The sequence below is a fragment of the Pimephales promelas genome, chromosome 7 (genome assembly GCF_988280905.1).
Source record: "Pimephales promelas chromosome 7, fPimPro1.hap1.1, whole genome shotgun sequence".
Classification (NCBI taxonomy): Eukaryota; Metazoa; Chordata; class Actinopteri; order Cypriniformes; family Leuciscidae; genus Pimephales; species Pimephales promelas.
This window is the reverse complement of record NC_142775.1, coordinates 39462233-39476692: the sequence shown is the minus strand read 5'-3', so window position 1 is coordinate 39476692 and position 14460 is coordinate 39462233. Positions and strand designations below refer to the sequence as shown.

General features: G+C 34.7%; 1 protein-coding gene across 3 annotated transcripts in view; it reads left to right on the top strand.

Annotated features, from left to right (window-relative positions):
* The first annotated feature begins 652 nt into the window (after positions 1-652).
* The window catches only part of map3k13 (mitogen-activated protein kinase kinase kinase 13), a 53151-nt gene continuing 39343 nt past the window's right edge, over positions 653-14460 (top strand). For 2 of the 3 annotated variants that reach the window (XM_039683509.2, XM_039683507.2), the window contains exon 1: positions 653-748. The gene's annotated coding sequence lies outside the window, so the exon portion shown is untranslated. The remainder of the gene's footprint in view (positions 749-14460) is intronic. The other variant, XM_089133468.1, reaches the window with a different exon arrangement.

Here is a 14460-nt window from a genome sequence, read left to right as displayed (position 1 = left end):
CTAAAAATCAGCTGAGATTACTTTTTATTTCACGTAAATATATTATATATTTAGTTTCTAAATAGCTGCAATAACACTGATAAACTTTACAACAACAAAAAACAGCAATATTGTTACATTACATTTTTTTACGTTAAATTTACAGTCCAGTTCTTTTTTTTTTTTTTTTAATTGAAATAATTATACATTACAGTAAATAAAAAAATACAATATAAATTAAAATAATAATATTTACATTGCTTTTGGAACGCAGAGATAGAGCAGCAGTGACGTAAAAGAATCACTGAATCGGTTCTTTGAAACCAATTGTTCGAAAGAACCGGTTCGCTCAAATGAATCAGACTTCCCATCCATAATAAACACACACTGTGCACAATACAGACTAAGCAAAGTGTGTAATGGTGTATGTGGAAAATATAACAGTGAGCGCAATGTATAGAGTGGATTAGGTCAAGCAGTGATAAATTAAGAATTACTGAATAAAACGAGTGAAGGCAAGAATGCACAATTGAAGTAACGTTAATAAATATTCCGAACATTTACACAGAACATTTGTGACCGAACATTCAGCATCATCGGCTCGAGGACGCGACTCTATGAATGGGAACCGGGAACGCGTGTTGTGATCTATTTTTATCCCATCGCTGGTGCAGGTGCACAGGAAGTGACGTGTGCGCTCACGAGACTCGCATTAAACCATCGGGATTAGATCCGAGGACAGTCGAGCGGAGAGCAGCCGAGTTAAACGGTAGGATTTTAGTCCTTCCTTTAATATATATCGCCTGTTTTTGTTTCCCGATCGCTTATAATGGCTTGTGGAATGAACGCTGGCATATTTTGCGCGTTTAATCGGTTTGTTTATGTGTGTGTGTTTGTGAGAGAGACGAGTGTGGGTGATCATCGCTGCGCCTGATGTGATGTAGAAAATCCACACAGTTGTTTTACAAACACCAGTTCTTGTTTTAACGTGTTTCAAATCGCAATATACTTTTAAACGGCTTCGAAATACATTTATATAAAAGAATATTGAGTTGTTTCAACCATTTTTTGGCTGAAATATGTACAAAAACCAATCGTTGCCTTCAATTCTTAACCGTTGCTTTACATGTTTAAATTAAAATGTCTAACCCAACGGTAATGTTGGTCCATATTTGACCCAAACATGAGTTGAAACAGTATTTATATATATATATATATATATATATATATATATATATATTTTTTTTTTTTTTTTTTTAGTGAGAGAGAGAGATGTAATGTCCCTGGCTGGCTAAAGAGCTATTGGCCAAATCATGCATCGTGTGTTTATATGTTTATGTGTGTGTATATACTAGTCCATCTGCAGCTCTGACGTCTACATGGGCCACTGAACACAGAGGACAGTAGTTAGATGCAGCCTGTTTGTTTCTCTGCCAAGAATGTGACTTGTCCCGCAGTCTCGATGGTGCTGATGTGCAGATGCACCGGCTGGAACAAAGCTTTCACATCACACACTGACCAGCCTGATTGTTGTTGGAGGATATAAACAAATCTTCCCATTCTAGTCTGCTTAAACAAGGCTGGCAGAGCTAGATGAATCGAGTTGCAATTGCTGTTGTTACGTGTAAATGTGTAAAAGGGTTTTATTTTAGTATTTTACAAACTTAGTTTGGTTTCTATTTCATTTGCTTCGTAAATCCTTATGAAAGGTTATGTAATGGTATTTAATTCCTATTGTGACAACTTGCCGGTTGCATAAGTCTGATAGAGAATTGTAGTCAGCAGTTATTTTGGCATCGTGTACTAAAGTTTACAGCCTGTAATATAATTAAAGAAGCTGATGTGTTGTTGAAACAAGCTTTGCTTTAGATTTTGTTAACCTTGTGTAAAGCCTGGCATATTAAATTATTTTTTTTTCTCAGTTTATCAACCCTTTAGACAAAATACACAAAATTTTGCATATGTGTTTTGTATCACAGTTGATGCATCAGGTGTTTATGGCACTTAAAGTGAGAATATGGAGGAAAAAAACACTTTAATTTTAAAGAAAATATGCAATTTAATGCAAATTCTGATTGTCAAAAGGCATGAAATTCTGATAGCTTCTGATGTAAATCAATGAGATCTTTATAACAGTAAGCAGATGCATACATAAAACGCATATAAATATAAGATGTCACTCTATATTAGAGCCAGACCGCTATATCGGCCAATTTCCAATATATCGGTATCGGCAGTTATAATGGCCGATAAATGAATATTTAAAAAATAAAATAAAAACTGATGAAACACGCTTCAATCATCTCTCCTTGACCTGTTATATTGAAAATGTATGTTTTACAATTTGCATTTTGATGTTATCTATTGCTAAATTATGGCTCATCATCATAGACTAGCTAACCACAAAGCTAATGCCAATATCATCAGTGAAAGACAGCTAACGTTAACATTAATGAGCTTGGAAACCACAACAAACCTTTTCTACCTAAATAAAGTAATTATTACTGTATTTATATCTAGCATATCTCTAGTTACAGTCCCTGCATTGTAAAATGTAAGTTAGACTTGCGAGGAGTGAACATTTGGACATAGAGAAAAAGTATCAAACGTATCTTAAAAAGTTAGCTTTTCTTTTACACGTGTGGGAAATCCAACAATATTTAATAAAAAAAAATATCGGCCGAAATATCGGAATATCGGATTTTAAAACCCAAAAATATTTGTACCGGTATCGGCCTTCAAAATCCTTTATCGGCCGGGCTCTACTCTATATCTCCAATAATACCTTATGATATTTAATGCTTAGTTTTATGATCAAAGATCTGAATAGTTTCAAAGCATATAATGCAATGCGATACAATGTTGATTGAGAGATGAACAAATAAACCCATCTCAAAAGCTGATGGATCATATTTGAAACTCACATTTTAACATGATTTTTCTAAGAAATTACAGTATGTACGGATAATCAAGCAAAATCTTAACGTATTTGAACACATTTTAACATGATTTTTCTAAAAAATTACAGTATGCATGGATAAGCAAGCAAAATCGTAACATATTTAAAAACATTTTAACATGATTTTTCTAAAAAATTACAGTATGTATGGGTAATTGAGCAAAATCGTAACATATTTGAACACATTTTAACTTGATTTTTCTAAGAAATTACAGTATGTATGGGTAATTGAGCAAAATCTTAACATATTTGAACACATTTTAACATGATTTTTCTAAAAAAATACAGTATGCATGGATAATCGAGCAAAATCGTAACATATTTGAACACATGATTTTTCTAAGAAATTACAGTATGTATGGGTAATTGAGCAAAATCGTAACATATTTGAACACATTTTAACATGATTTTTCTAAGAAATTACAGTATGCATGGATAATCAAGCAAAATCGTAACATATTTGAAAACATTTTAACATGATTTTTCTAAAAAATTACAGTATGCATGGATAATCGAGCAAAATCATAACATATTTGAACACATTTTAACACGATTTTTCTAAATAATTATGTACTCTGTATGGATAATCAAGGAAACTTAAATTGCTTCAGTCCAAGTGTCTTGATATATTGCTGACAATAAATGTTATTCTTATGTTAACATTATAACGTGTTTTTCACAGTGAACCACGAGCTGAAAATGAACTTTTAAAAGAGATTTTATTTGCTGAAAAGTAACTATCATTTAGACGTCAGAAGTGTGATACAGGTTTTTCAGCAACGTTTTGATCATTAAGAGCCCTTAGAAATGAAATGCATGTATCAATAATAGTTTTATAGGGTTATGGTTGCCAAATATTGTGCATTTGGTAATGCAAGTGTTGAGTTCTCAGTGTGGTGATATAGATGAAATATGATATGACTATTTCGAGTGGACTACTGTCATGGTGTAGTAGTAGTTAAGAGGACCTTGTTGAGCATGTTCCAGTCAGCATGTTTACTGCAAGCTATTTGAATTATAACTCATTTGATTTAATGACCGGTTTTAAGTGCATGAACACAATTGCGATGTTTTGGACAAGCATTTGTGTAAAGCATGCACCTAAATGTCCACGTGTGTGAGTAATGAGACGCTTCTGTCCGGCATCATGGAGACGGGTGCAGTTACAGGTCACTCTCTCCAATTTAGCAAATGTGGGTGTTCCTCGTTCTCCTCTGCACCTCTAATTAAGCAAATGCAGCCTCTCGGCTCCAGCTCAACCTATTATCTGTGTTTTTAAGGAAAGTGGATAGTTGGCAAACGTGAGATTGCAAATGTGTGAGGGATTTTGCAAGGGTGAATTTACATAGACCCAATTTAAAGCAATGTAAAAGTAGTCCTTATGACGTGTGCGTGCGTTATATATTCCAAGTGATCCGGATATCCTGAAGAATGACATTTGAGAGAACTATTATTGTAATGGCCAAATAGCTGCATATTATCAGTAGTCACATTAAATGGCAATTTAGAAAGAAAATGGATGCGTTCGGTCTTAAAGTGACAGCAGCCTAATATTCCTGCGGCTTAATCTTAACCAAACTACAAAGTGAAAATCACCTTTGTAGCTTTAACAAATGATTAATTATATTTCGTGTATAAGTGAAGACTATGCAGTGTTATTTTACATTTGATTATTTAATTTCTTGCTGAATACTGTGAGACTTGCCTTAAAAACATAATTATTTAATTCGTATCTGTTGTATTTATGCTTGTAATTTCTTTATTTTTTCTATGCAGATTCACTCCCCTAAATCACCTCAATCAGTCTAGAATTATAAATTCTTTACAGATAGAGATATTCTAGTCATCTCAATAAAACGAAATATGCCTATTTTTTTCCAATATCGTGCTGAATATTATCTGTCACACTCTAAAAAATGCTGGGTTGCTTTAACCCAATTTTGGGTTAAAACCCAGCCATTGGGTTACATTTTTAAATTACATTTTTTACCCAATGGCTGGGTTTGTCCATATTTTACCCAAAATTGGGTTAAAACAACCCAGCATTTTTTAGAGTGCAGGTTTGTGAATGCAAAAAGACCTTATTGAGAACAGGCAGATGCTCATGCTTATGATTCAGCATCTGATTTCTTATATAATCTCTCCACTGAATCATATGCAAATAGGACACTGAGGGTCTCCTACACGCTACACTACAGCTGCACAAAATATAGTCAATAATATCTCTATATATACTGTATAAAAATCCAAAATATGCCATCGTTTCAAGTAGATGCAAAATGTTTAAAGGGTTAGTTCACCCAAAAATGGAAATTCTGTCAGTATTTACTCACCCTCATGTTGTTCCAAGCCTCTATGTGTTTATTTGTTCTGCTGAACACAAAGGAAAATATTTGGAAACAGATCTCATTCCCCATTGACTACTATAGTAGGAAAAAATACATACTATGGTAGTCAATGGGGAATGAGATCTGTTTGATTAAAACATTCTTCCAAATATAATTTTTCATTTTTGGGTGAACTAACCCTTTAATGTAAGCTGTGCAAAATCTAGTTTCACACAGCTTTTACATTTGCTCAAATTATATTGAATAATTTCCATGTGTATGTAACAATAGAGTCAATAACGGCAATATGGATTTTTTTAATACATAAAAGTTGGCATGCAGAAAACATCTTCACTCATGTTATGTTTCCCAGAAGTGACATCACAAAGGGAGGAGTTGAGCGGACGGGAAACGGTGTTTATGTAATTGACATGCGGGACACATCCCTGTAATCCTGGAGAGAAAACTCTCCTTCTGCTGTTTCATTTTCATAAGCTCACAGCGACTGTCAGGTTCACTCGTGTCAGATACGAGTCTGTGTTTTATCCTGTTTAAGAGCATTTGTGTTCCTCCGGCCGGCAGCTTCTTCTGTCCTCTGTGAAATATAAGGGTTTTTACTGGCGGATTCGGAGTGATTGTTGTGGTAGAAGAGGGGAAGATCAGATCATGTGTGTTTAAGCAGAAGATGCCAGACCTTCCAGTCTTTCTCAGAACTTGTCATCCATTTCTTTGTATCTGCTTGTTTCTATTTTTTCTATTCTGTTGACTTTCACCGAAACTCAGCACATCACTGGAAAAAAGGGTGTAAGATTTACTTTAGAAATGACTAGTGAACTTCACAAATAAATAAAAGAAACGACAAGTAACACATTGTGGTGAAGTAGAAAAACTAAAATGGTATTTTCTTGTAATCTTTGTTTTATTTACAACTTGACCAAAATCATTTGTGAGAGTAAAACCAGTTGCGTTCATGCAAACATCACAACAGCGCTGTTAAATTTAAGTTAATATTTTAATGATATAACATCAAATTTTGTATTTATTTTTTTATTTGACCTTTATTTAACCAGGAAAATCTCTGAGATTAAAAATCTCTTTTACAGGAGAGTCCTGGCCAAGAATGGACAACAGTTACAGTCGCAACTTACAGATTAAAACAACAAATATACAATTAAACACTTAAAAACAATTGCAATGAGTCTACTTCGAGTGATCGGTAGGGTTGGGTATCGAGAATCGAGTATTGATTAGAACCGGGACTAACTTTTCGTTTTTCCCAGAATCGTTCAAAAGTTAAAATTTCGATTCCTAGTTTCGATATTCACAGTCCGCCGACCGGAAGAAGAAACCGCTGAACAACACCAACGAAGAAGCGTCTACCGAAAGTGTTGGCATAACCGCGCGAGTCGAACATGAGTAGCTTACGTCAGCGGTCCAAAGTGCGGCTTCACTTTTCTAAAAATTAACGAAATCTCGGCAAAATGCAAAATTTGTGACAAAAGGAGTATTTGTGACAGAAGGAGTATTTCCTTCAGAAAGACCGTTGGTTAGCAAGGTTAGCTAAACTTTTTTGACCCTGCCTCTTAAAAGAATCGGAATCGAGAATCTTTAGGAACCGGAATCGAAACAAAGAATCGGAATCAGAATCGTTCAAATTCAAACGATACCCAACCCTAGTGATCCGATAATAGATTTAAAAATTTCCATAGGCAACAGCGTTTGTAATTTCAATTTCGTTTGAAGTAAATTCCATTCAAATGGAGCTGCGTGTATAAAAGCCCTTTTTCCCAGTTCAGTTCTCACAAAATAGAACGGAGAAAGTAAAACAATTATCAGACCGAAGGAAATATTTCCCAACTCTTTTCTTTTGAATCAGGCAACAACCCCAGAGTAGTTTTATAAATAATTAGGTAAAAATGAAGTTTCCTTCTAATAGACAAAGATGGCCAGCATACTCTATCATACTATATGCAGTGATGCGTTAAAGGTTTACAATCTGATATAAATCTTAAAGCGCTCTGATAAACAGAATCGAAAGAAGAAAGAAGTTGAGAAGAAGCAAATTGATACACCACATCACCATAGTCGACTACGGGCAAGAAAGTAGCAGAAACTAACCTCTTTCTTACATTAAATGAAAAACAGAGCTTGTTTCTAAAATAAAACCCAAGCTTAATTTTTAATTTTTTCTTTAAATTAGTTATGTGAGACCCAAAAGATAATTTATCATCGATAGTGATGAATTTGTATATTCACTGACAGTTCTCTGACGTTGGTTAATGGTCACATGTGACATGCAGATACATATTTTTTTTAGAAAGTTTAATTTAAGTTAATTTGAAATTATTCACTTATTTTAATCTGACATCATGATTGGCTTTTCACCTGTCTACGAAGCAAAGGGAGGTTGAGTTTGCTATTACCAGGCTACTTTTAGCATGCATACGTTTTCTAAAAAGCGTTTCTCCTTCTACCAGTAAAACGGTGCAAAATTATTGATGAAACCAGATGTTTCCTGCAGTATCTGAATGTCTTTGATGTGATTGGACAAGCCTTTTGGTGTGTTTGTCCCACATATTGTTTTTTCTAGGGGAAAACATGGCGGGGTGTTTAAAAAGAGAGGGTCTTCTTCAGTTTCAGCTCTGGCCATCCCCCTCAGCTCAGCGTGTGTGTGTTCTCCTGTGGAGTGACATTTCAGTAATGAAGCCATCTCTTCTCTCGGCCTCTGCAGGGCTCGAGCAGTGAAGGGTCCCTCAGAAACTCAAAACGCTCACTGCCGGCCCTTCAAGGACAGATCAGTTTGAATCATGCAGGAAGCAGATCCATGAACGCTTCGGTTCCTGCTCTAGAACACTGCAAGAACACATTCAAGTGTTTTTGAAACACCCAAAAATTACAATTCTGTCATCGTTTAGGGGTGTTGGAACGAATTCCGAAATTCAAATATAATTCGAATATTTAAAAAAAACAATACTATTCGAATGCTGAAGTTACTATTCGAATATTGATTTTATATTTTAAAAATATATATGCAATCTTTCTCGCGGCTTACACGCATTTGAAAATTAAATGCTTTTGTTTCGTCTAATGAACAATAAAGTTTTTGAATCGTAACACAATTGTGCACGTTATCCAAGCTGTTAGGCTATCATCAGGGTTTCCCATACAGATATCCGAGTCTCCCGCATATTGATAGCGTCTCCCTGATGCCTGCAAATTAGTTAAATATGCAATATATATCCGAAGATGAACGAAAAAAGTCATAGTTATTTAAATTTTATTTTATATTGAGTTAAAAGTTAATTATATTTTATGTAATTTAAAAAAAACAATTATTCTTATTTTCTATAGGTAAATCTCGCTAAGAAAACTAGTAAAACAGCAGTTGGTTAGCTCAATTCATCTCCGACTATCAACTCAAGCTGTTTATTTCAGGGAATTGATTCAAAACAGATTCAGTTTGTCGTTTGCCCCTCATTACTCTTTTTTTAAAGGTATTTGTAGTCAGTTATTGCGGTTTATTACTCAATTTTTTTATGCGTTTTACTTGCACACCTTGCATTAAATAGAGCCCGACCGATATATCGGCCGATATTAGGCATTTTCCTAACTATCGGCATTTATAACGGCCGATAAAATAATTTTTTTAAAACACATAAATAATATCGGCCGATATCGGTATCTGGCTTTTTAAAACGGTATCGGTATCGGCCCCCAAAAATCCATATCGGTTATTAAACATTATGAATCACAAATACATTTACACTTCCTGAGGGAGTTTTACCAAACAATATCAAAACTACATATTTGATAACATTTAGGTAAACTAGTAAACCTTAGTAGGCGTCCATCCTAGCCGTCGATCTCATTTTCATATATGGGTCAACTGTTTGTTTAAGAAAACAGAAATAAAAATGTCAGCCATCTTTAGATGTAGGGTTGAGCTTACTTGGAAAAGTCTAATGTGCTTGTAAATCCCACAATCCAACAGTGACTGTACTCGAATGCATTTCATCTCGTTGTGATTGTATCGGTGTCTTTAAACCAGAGAAGTGCACTAAGCAAACAGCCATTATGACTGTGCTCTTCTTATTAGTGTGTGTTTGCTAGCGTATCATACATTCAAGTGTGTGTGTGTCCTCCCAGATTTGTGTGCTACTATAATTACGAGCGCCTGCAGCGTCTCATGGGGAGCGCATTAACACACACGAGTGGAGAAATAAAAATCATAGTGCAAACACACACACACACTCCTCTTTTCAACCATCGCTGCCCTTCTCTCTGGCCTAGCCAATATATCCGATAATCGCTATGTACAAGTATATTTGATGTAGAGTAGCCCTTAAGAAGTTGATGCTGCATAAACGTCATTTAAAAAATAGATTATTATATTTATTAAAATATTATAGATTTTTATAAATGATATCACAGAAGAAAAAATATTTCTGCATGACAGTTATTTAAAAAAAATAAAAATTCAAACCACCACCTTCACATTTTAAAAAACTTTGATAATGACAAAGCAAATTTTTTAATAAAATAGTTGCAATAATATTTTTTGAGCCGATAATATATCAATAATATTATTCAGTCCTGGCCGTTGATGTTTATGCAGTTTGGGGTCAGTACGATTTTTTTTTTTTTTTTTTAAATATTTTTGAAATGTCTCTTCTGCTCACAAAGGCTGCATTTGATTTAAAAAAATAGAAACTATTAAAAATAGTGAAATATTTTTTAACATTTTTAAAAGCTGTTTTGATATAATATATGTTAAAGTGTAATTTATTAATTTGAAATAATTTGCTGTCTTTTGTATCCTTATAAATCTTTCCAGTCACTTTTGATCCATTGCATGTGTCCATACTAAATGAAAGTATTATGCATGTATTAATATCTTTTAACCAGTCGAGTATATACAGTAACGCTCAGGTTCTCTGCATTACAGTAGTATTCATCTCATTATCCTCTCTGTTCTCTGTGGTCTTCCACTTGTTTTCTCTGCTTTTCTAATCTTGACTTGTTCTGAGTGGATTGGATGACGTCCAGGCCTGTGTTTTATGCATGTAGTTGATTTCAGGTCTTGTTCCTCTGTAATTCATCTTTTTTGGAGTATTGTGATTTGGTAAAAGTCAGTACACTTCTTCACTGGCTGTTGAAGGTGTTGTGTGACTCCACATTGAGCTGCCGGTAGATACCAGAGTCACTGTTACATAACTCACCTGTGTCCAGACCTGACGAGGCGATCAGCGAGCGCTGTAATCTCAGACTCGGTCTGTCTGTCAGCTTCTGGCAGGCCTGAACTGAACATGCTACACGGACTCATGCATGTCTAAGGAGAGCGCGATACACACCCTGAACCCCTGAAGAGCGTGCGGCCGCTATCATCTGATCTTTAATACACCGTGTGCATGTGAGGGTGTGTGTGATTGAGGGTTTGTGTGTTTGGCTCTTGGCATTAAACCATGCATTAAGCTCTCAGACAGGACAACATCAGGGTTGTAAACCGTGTGTGTGTGTGCGTACACTTGGATGGATGGATGGATTTGTGTGTACTTACTTGGATGGAGGGATGGATGGATAGGTGGATACTTACTTGGAGGGAGGGATGGATATACTTACATGGATGGATGGAGGGAGGGAGGATTGTTGCATGGATGGATGGTTGGGTGGATGGATACTTGGATGGATAGATAAATAGATGGAGGGATGAAAGATGGATTGATAGATGAATAAATGGAGGGATGATGGATGGATTGATAGATGAATAGGTGGAGGGATGATGGATTAGAGATGAATGGATGTGGGTGGATGGATACATAGAAAGATGGATGGATTGGATGGATGGATGGATAGATAGGTGGGTGGATAGATAGATGAATGGATAGATTGGTGGGTGGATAGATAGATTGATAGATAGGTGAGTGGATAGATAAATGGATGGATGGATGGATGGGTAGATAGGTGGGTGGATGGATGGATAGATGGGTGGATAGATGGATAGATAAATAGATGGATGGATGGATGGATGGATATATAGATGGATGGATGGCCGGATGGATGGATGGCCGGATGTGTGTGTCAGTGTGTTTATATAATGTGTGTGTATATTTAAAGTATGGAATAATAAAGGATTTTTAAGTGTTTTTGAGAGAAGTCTCTGCTCACCAAGGCTGCATTTATTTGATCAAAAATACAGTAAAATTGTGAAATATTATAACAATTTAAAATGTTTTCTATTTAAATATATTTGAACATGTACCTTATTCCTATGATGGCAGTTTCAGCAGGCAGATATCATATAATATTTCTATTTAGCAATATTTCAGCAGTGATTGGTGTTTCTACAGATCATGTGATTTGGTTTACTGGAACGCGTGTGAATTCATTCCCGTCTTCTGACTTCTGCATTTCTCTTATTCATGTTCGGGACACAAGAGCTGTCAGTGTGTGTGTTCCGACGGTTGTGAATTATTAACGAGTGTGTGTAACGGAGCCGAGCCATCGCTGGATACTTTACAGCCCGGCCCTGTGGGCCAAACAGCCTTCAGATGCATTACAGTCCTTCATCTCCTCTCAACAAAGGACATCTGCATTAGTATGCATTCGAATAAGGCCAAATAGATCTACTAACGTTTAACTCGGACACAGTTTAGGTTTCATTTAGGTCTAGACCTTGACCTTGAATCCGCACTCACTTTATTTGTCCTGATAAAACAGCCTGGTCTGGAAAAATGGTAGTGTATATAGTCTAGTATATCAGGCATATATAGCCAGTGCTTTAACTTCAAATGTGTGTGTGTGTGTGTGTGCTGCTGAATAAGGCAATTGATTTGCATGAACTTTGGAATGTGTTTAGATGTGTTAAACAGGACTAGCTTGCTAAGCAAACATGTTTGACACTCCTGTATGTGAAGCCAGTGTGCGCTTTAACATGTCGGACTGGATACTTCATGTCGTGTTTTTTTTAGATATACAGTAATGATTAATCCGCAACTTTTAACTTTTAAATAGATTATCAGCTTTATAGAGTAGTTGTATATGTTTATGCTTTTATTTGTGACTTGTATTAGCCATCTATCATCAAATACTATTGTCAGAATATTTTGGCAGACACCAATGTACCAGCCACAAATATTTAGCAGCCAGCTATTTTATTATATTTCTAATTTTAATATTTTTTGTAAGTTAATTATTTATTTATCACAGCATAGTGTAATTGGTTGTTGATTTTGTTAAGAAACTGCAAATTTGACAGCTAAAAATTTTAATTTTAGGTAGAATTTTATTTATTTTTCTTGTCTTGTAATGCAAGTCTGAGCCTGATATGATATGCATCCAACATCCATGTCCAATCCTAAAGTGTTCAGAATGCATATGAATGCTTCATAATAAAAAAAATTGCAATAGAGTTTTTAGAATCTGAATCCATCATTAGATGTGTGTGTTTCACTGGGTTGCTGACTGTCAGGATTTTCAGTTGTTTTGGTGTGGCTGGTTATTTTGTCTGCCAGAGGGAAACTAATAAAGCGAGGACTGTTAAATTATGGTAAACTTATTAGAAAAATTATAATTAAGTTGCTCCAGCATCATTAGCACATCCTCAGAAGTAGTTATGCATGCGTTTATGAAGTAATTAACATAAAATTCATGATTAATTTATAAACAGGACCCGCCAAAATGTAAATAACGTGAATGTGAAATCAGTCATTTTGTTGTGTTGTATTTGTGGTTTTGGGGAAAAACTGAACGATATTTCTCTTAGACGAGCAGTCATTCATTTAATGCCATTAGTTGACTAACTTGAAAATGCGGATAATAATAGCACGCATTTATCCAGGTTAACGTTCGAGCGAGCGGCCATGTGAAATCTGCTAGTACATACAAGTTTCAAATGATAATCCGTGTCTGAGGGCGATGAATGATAGGCGAACGATTGGATCATTTCCTGCCCGACATGGAAAAATGTTTTATTGTTTGTGTTTAATGTTAAAGTAATTATTTTAAGAAGATTTTTTTGCATTGTAATATTATTTCTTGCACATTTTCTCCTTAATTCTTGTTATTGTGCAAAAAAAAAAAATTGCAGTATTGAAATAAAAAGTTTGAATGTCATAAAAATGTCATAATTATCCTAGAATTATGCTGTATTTTCTTTAGACCAAATCTAATTTCTCATTTCCGTCTTTCGATTTGGGGGTGACGCATGAGACGTTTCTTCATTAGTCACACTTTAGGGCAGATGTGAACCTCATTTAACAAAATGTTTTTAATCTTCATTTACAATTCCAGTGATAATATCTGGCGTCAGTCGTGCATGAAGTGTGTCTTTTTTATGTCCTGTGACGCTTTAATTGGGCAGAACGGGGTGTAAACGCGACGGGTCTTTGTCCTGGTGTCTGCAGGGTGTGTTTTTAGGAGGTGGGACTCGTTTGACGTGCCACATCCCCCCTTTCATGAGCAGACACACACACACACACACACCCCAGAGGTTTGACATTTAATGATCCGGACACGAGCAGCTGTTCATTAGTTGATCCCTTTAGTGTCCCGACTCCCACAAAATATTCCTCCTTTATTTCCATCCGTGTACCAGCTGAACCTCACACTCAAAACTCCCCTAAAAATCACCAATATACAATTAAAATACGTGTGTTCATTTTTCTTTAATACTAAACAATCTATGAAGGACTAAAAATGACAAAAGGAAAAATAAATAAATAAAAGTAGAAATAAATAAATAAATGAAGAAATAAATAAATGTAGAAATGTGGAAATACAAAAATAAATGTAGTAATAAATAAATAAATATATGTAAATAAATAAATACAAAAATGTAGAAATATATGCATAAATAAATAAATACATGTAAAAATACAGAAGTAGACATTTATAATACCAAAATGTATTTATCATCACTATACATTTATTTATTTGTTTATTTATTTTTCCTTTTGTCACTTTAGTCCTTAATATCTGCCAACCATCTAATAAGAGTGAATAATAGGAATAAAATAAATTCCAGCTTATATAGTTATAAAAAATGTAACTAATTCACAATATTAAAATTGAAGTGTTGCTTAATGTTATATTGACGACAAAATCAGAACAGATAAATTCGAATTATTTATTTTATTTAATTGCTTTATTCATTTATTTGATTTGATTTAAAATAAAAAAGTCTTAAATATTGAAAAG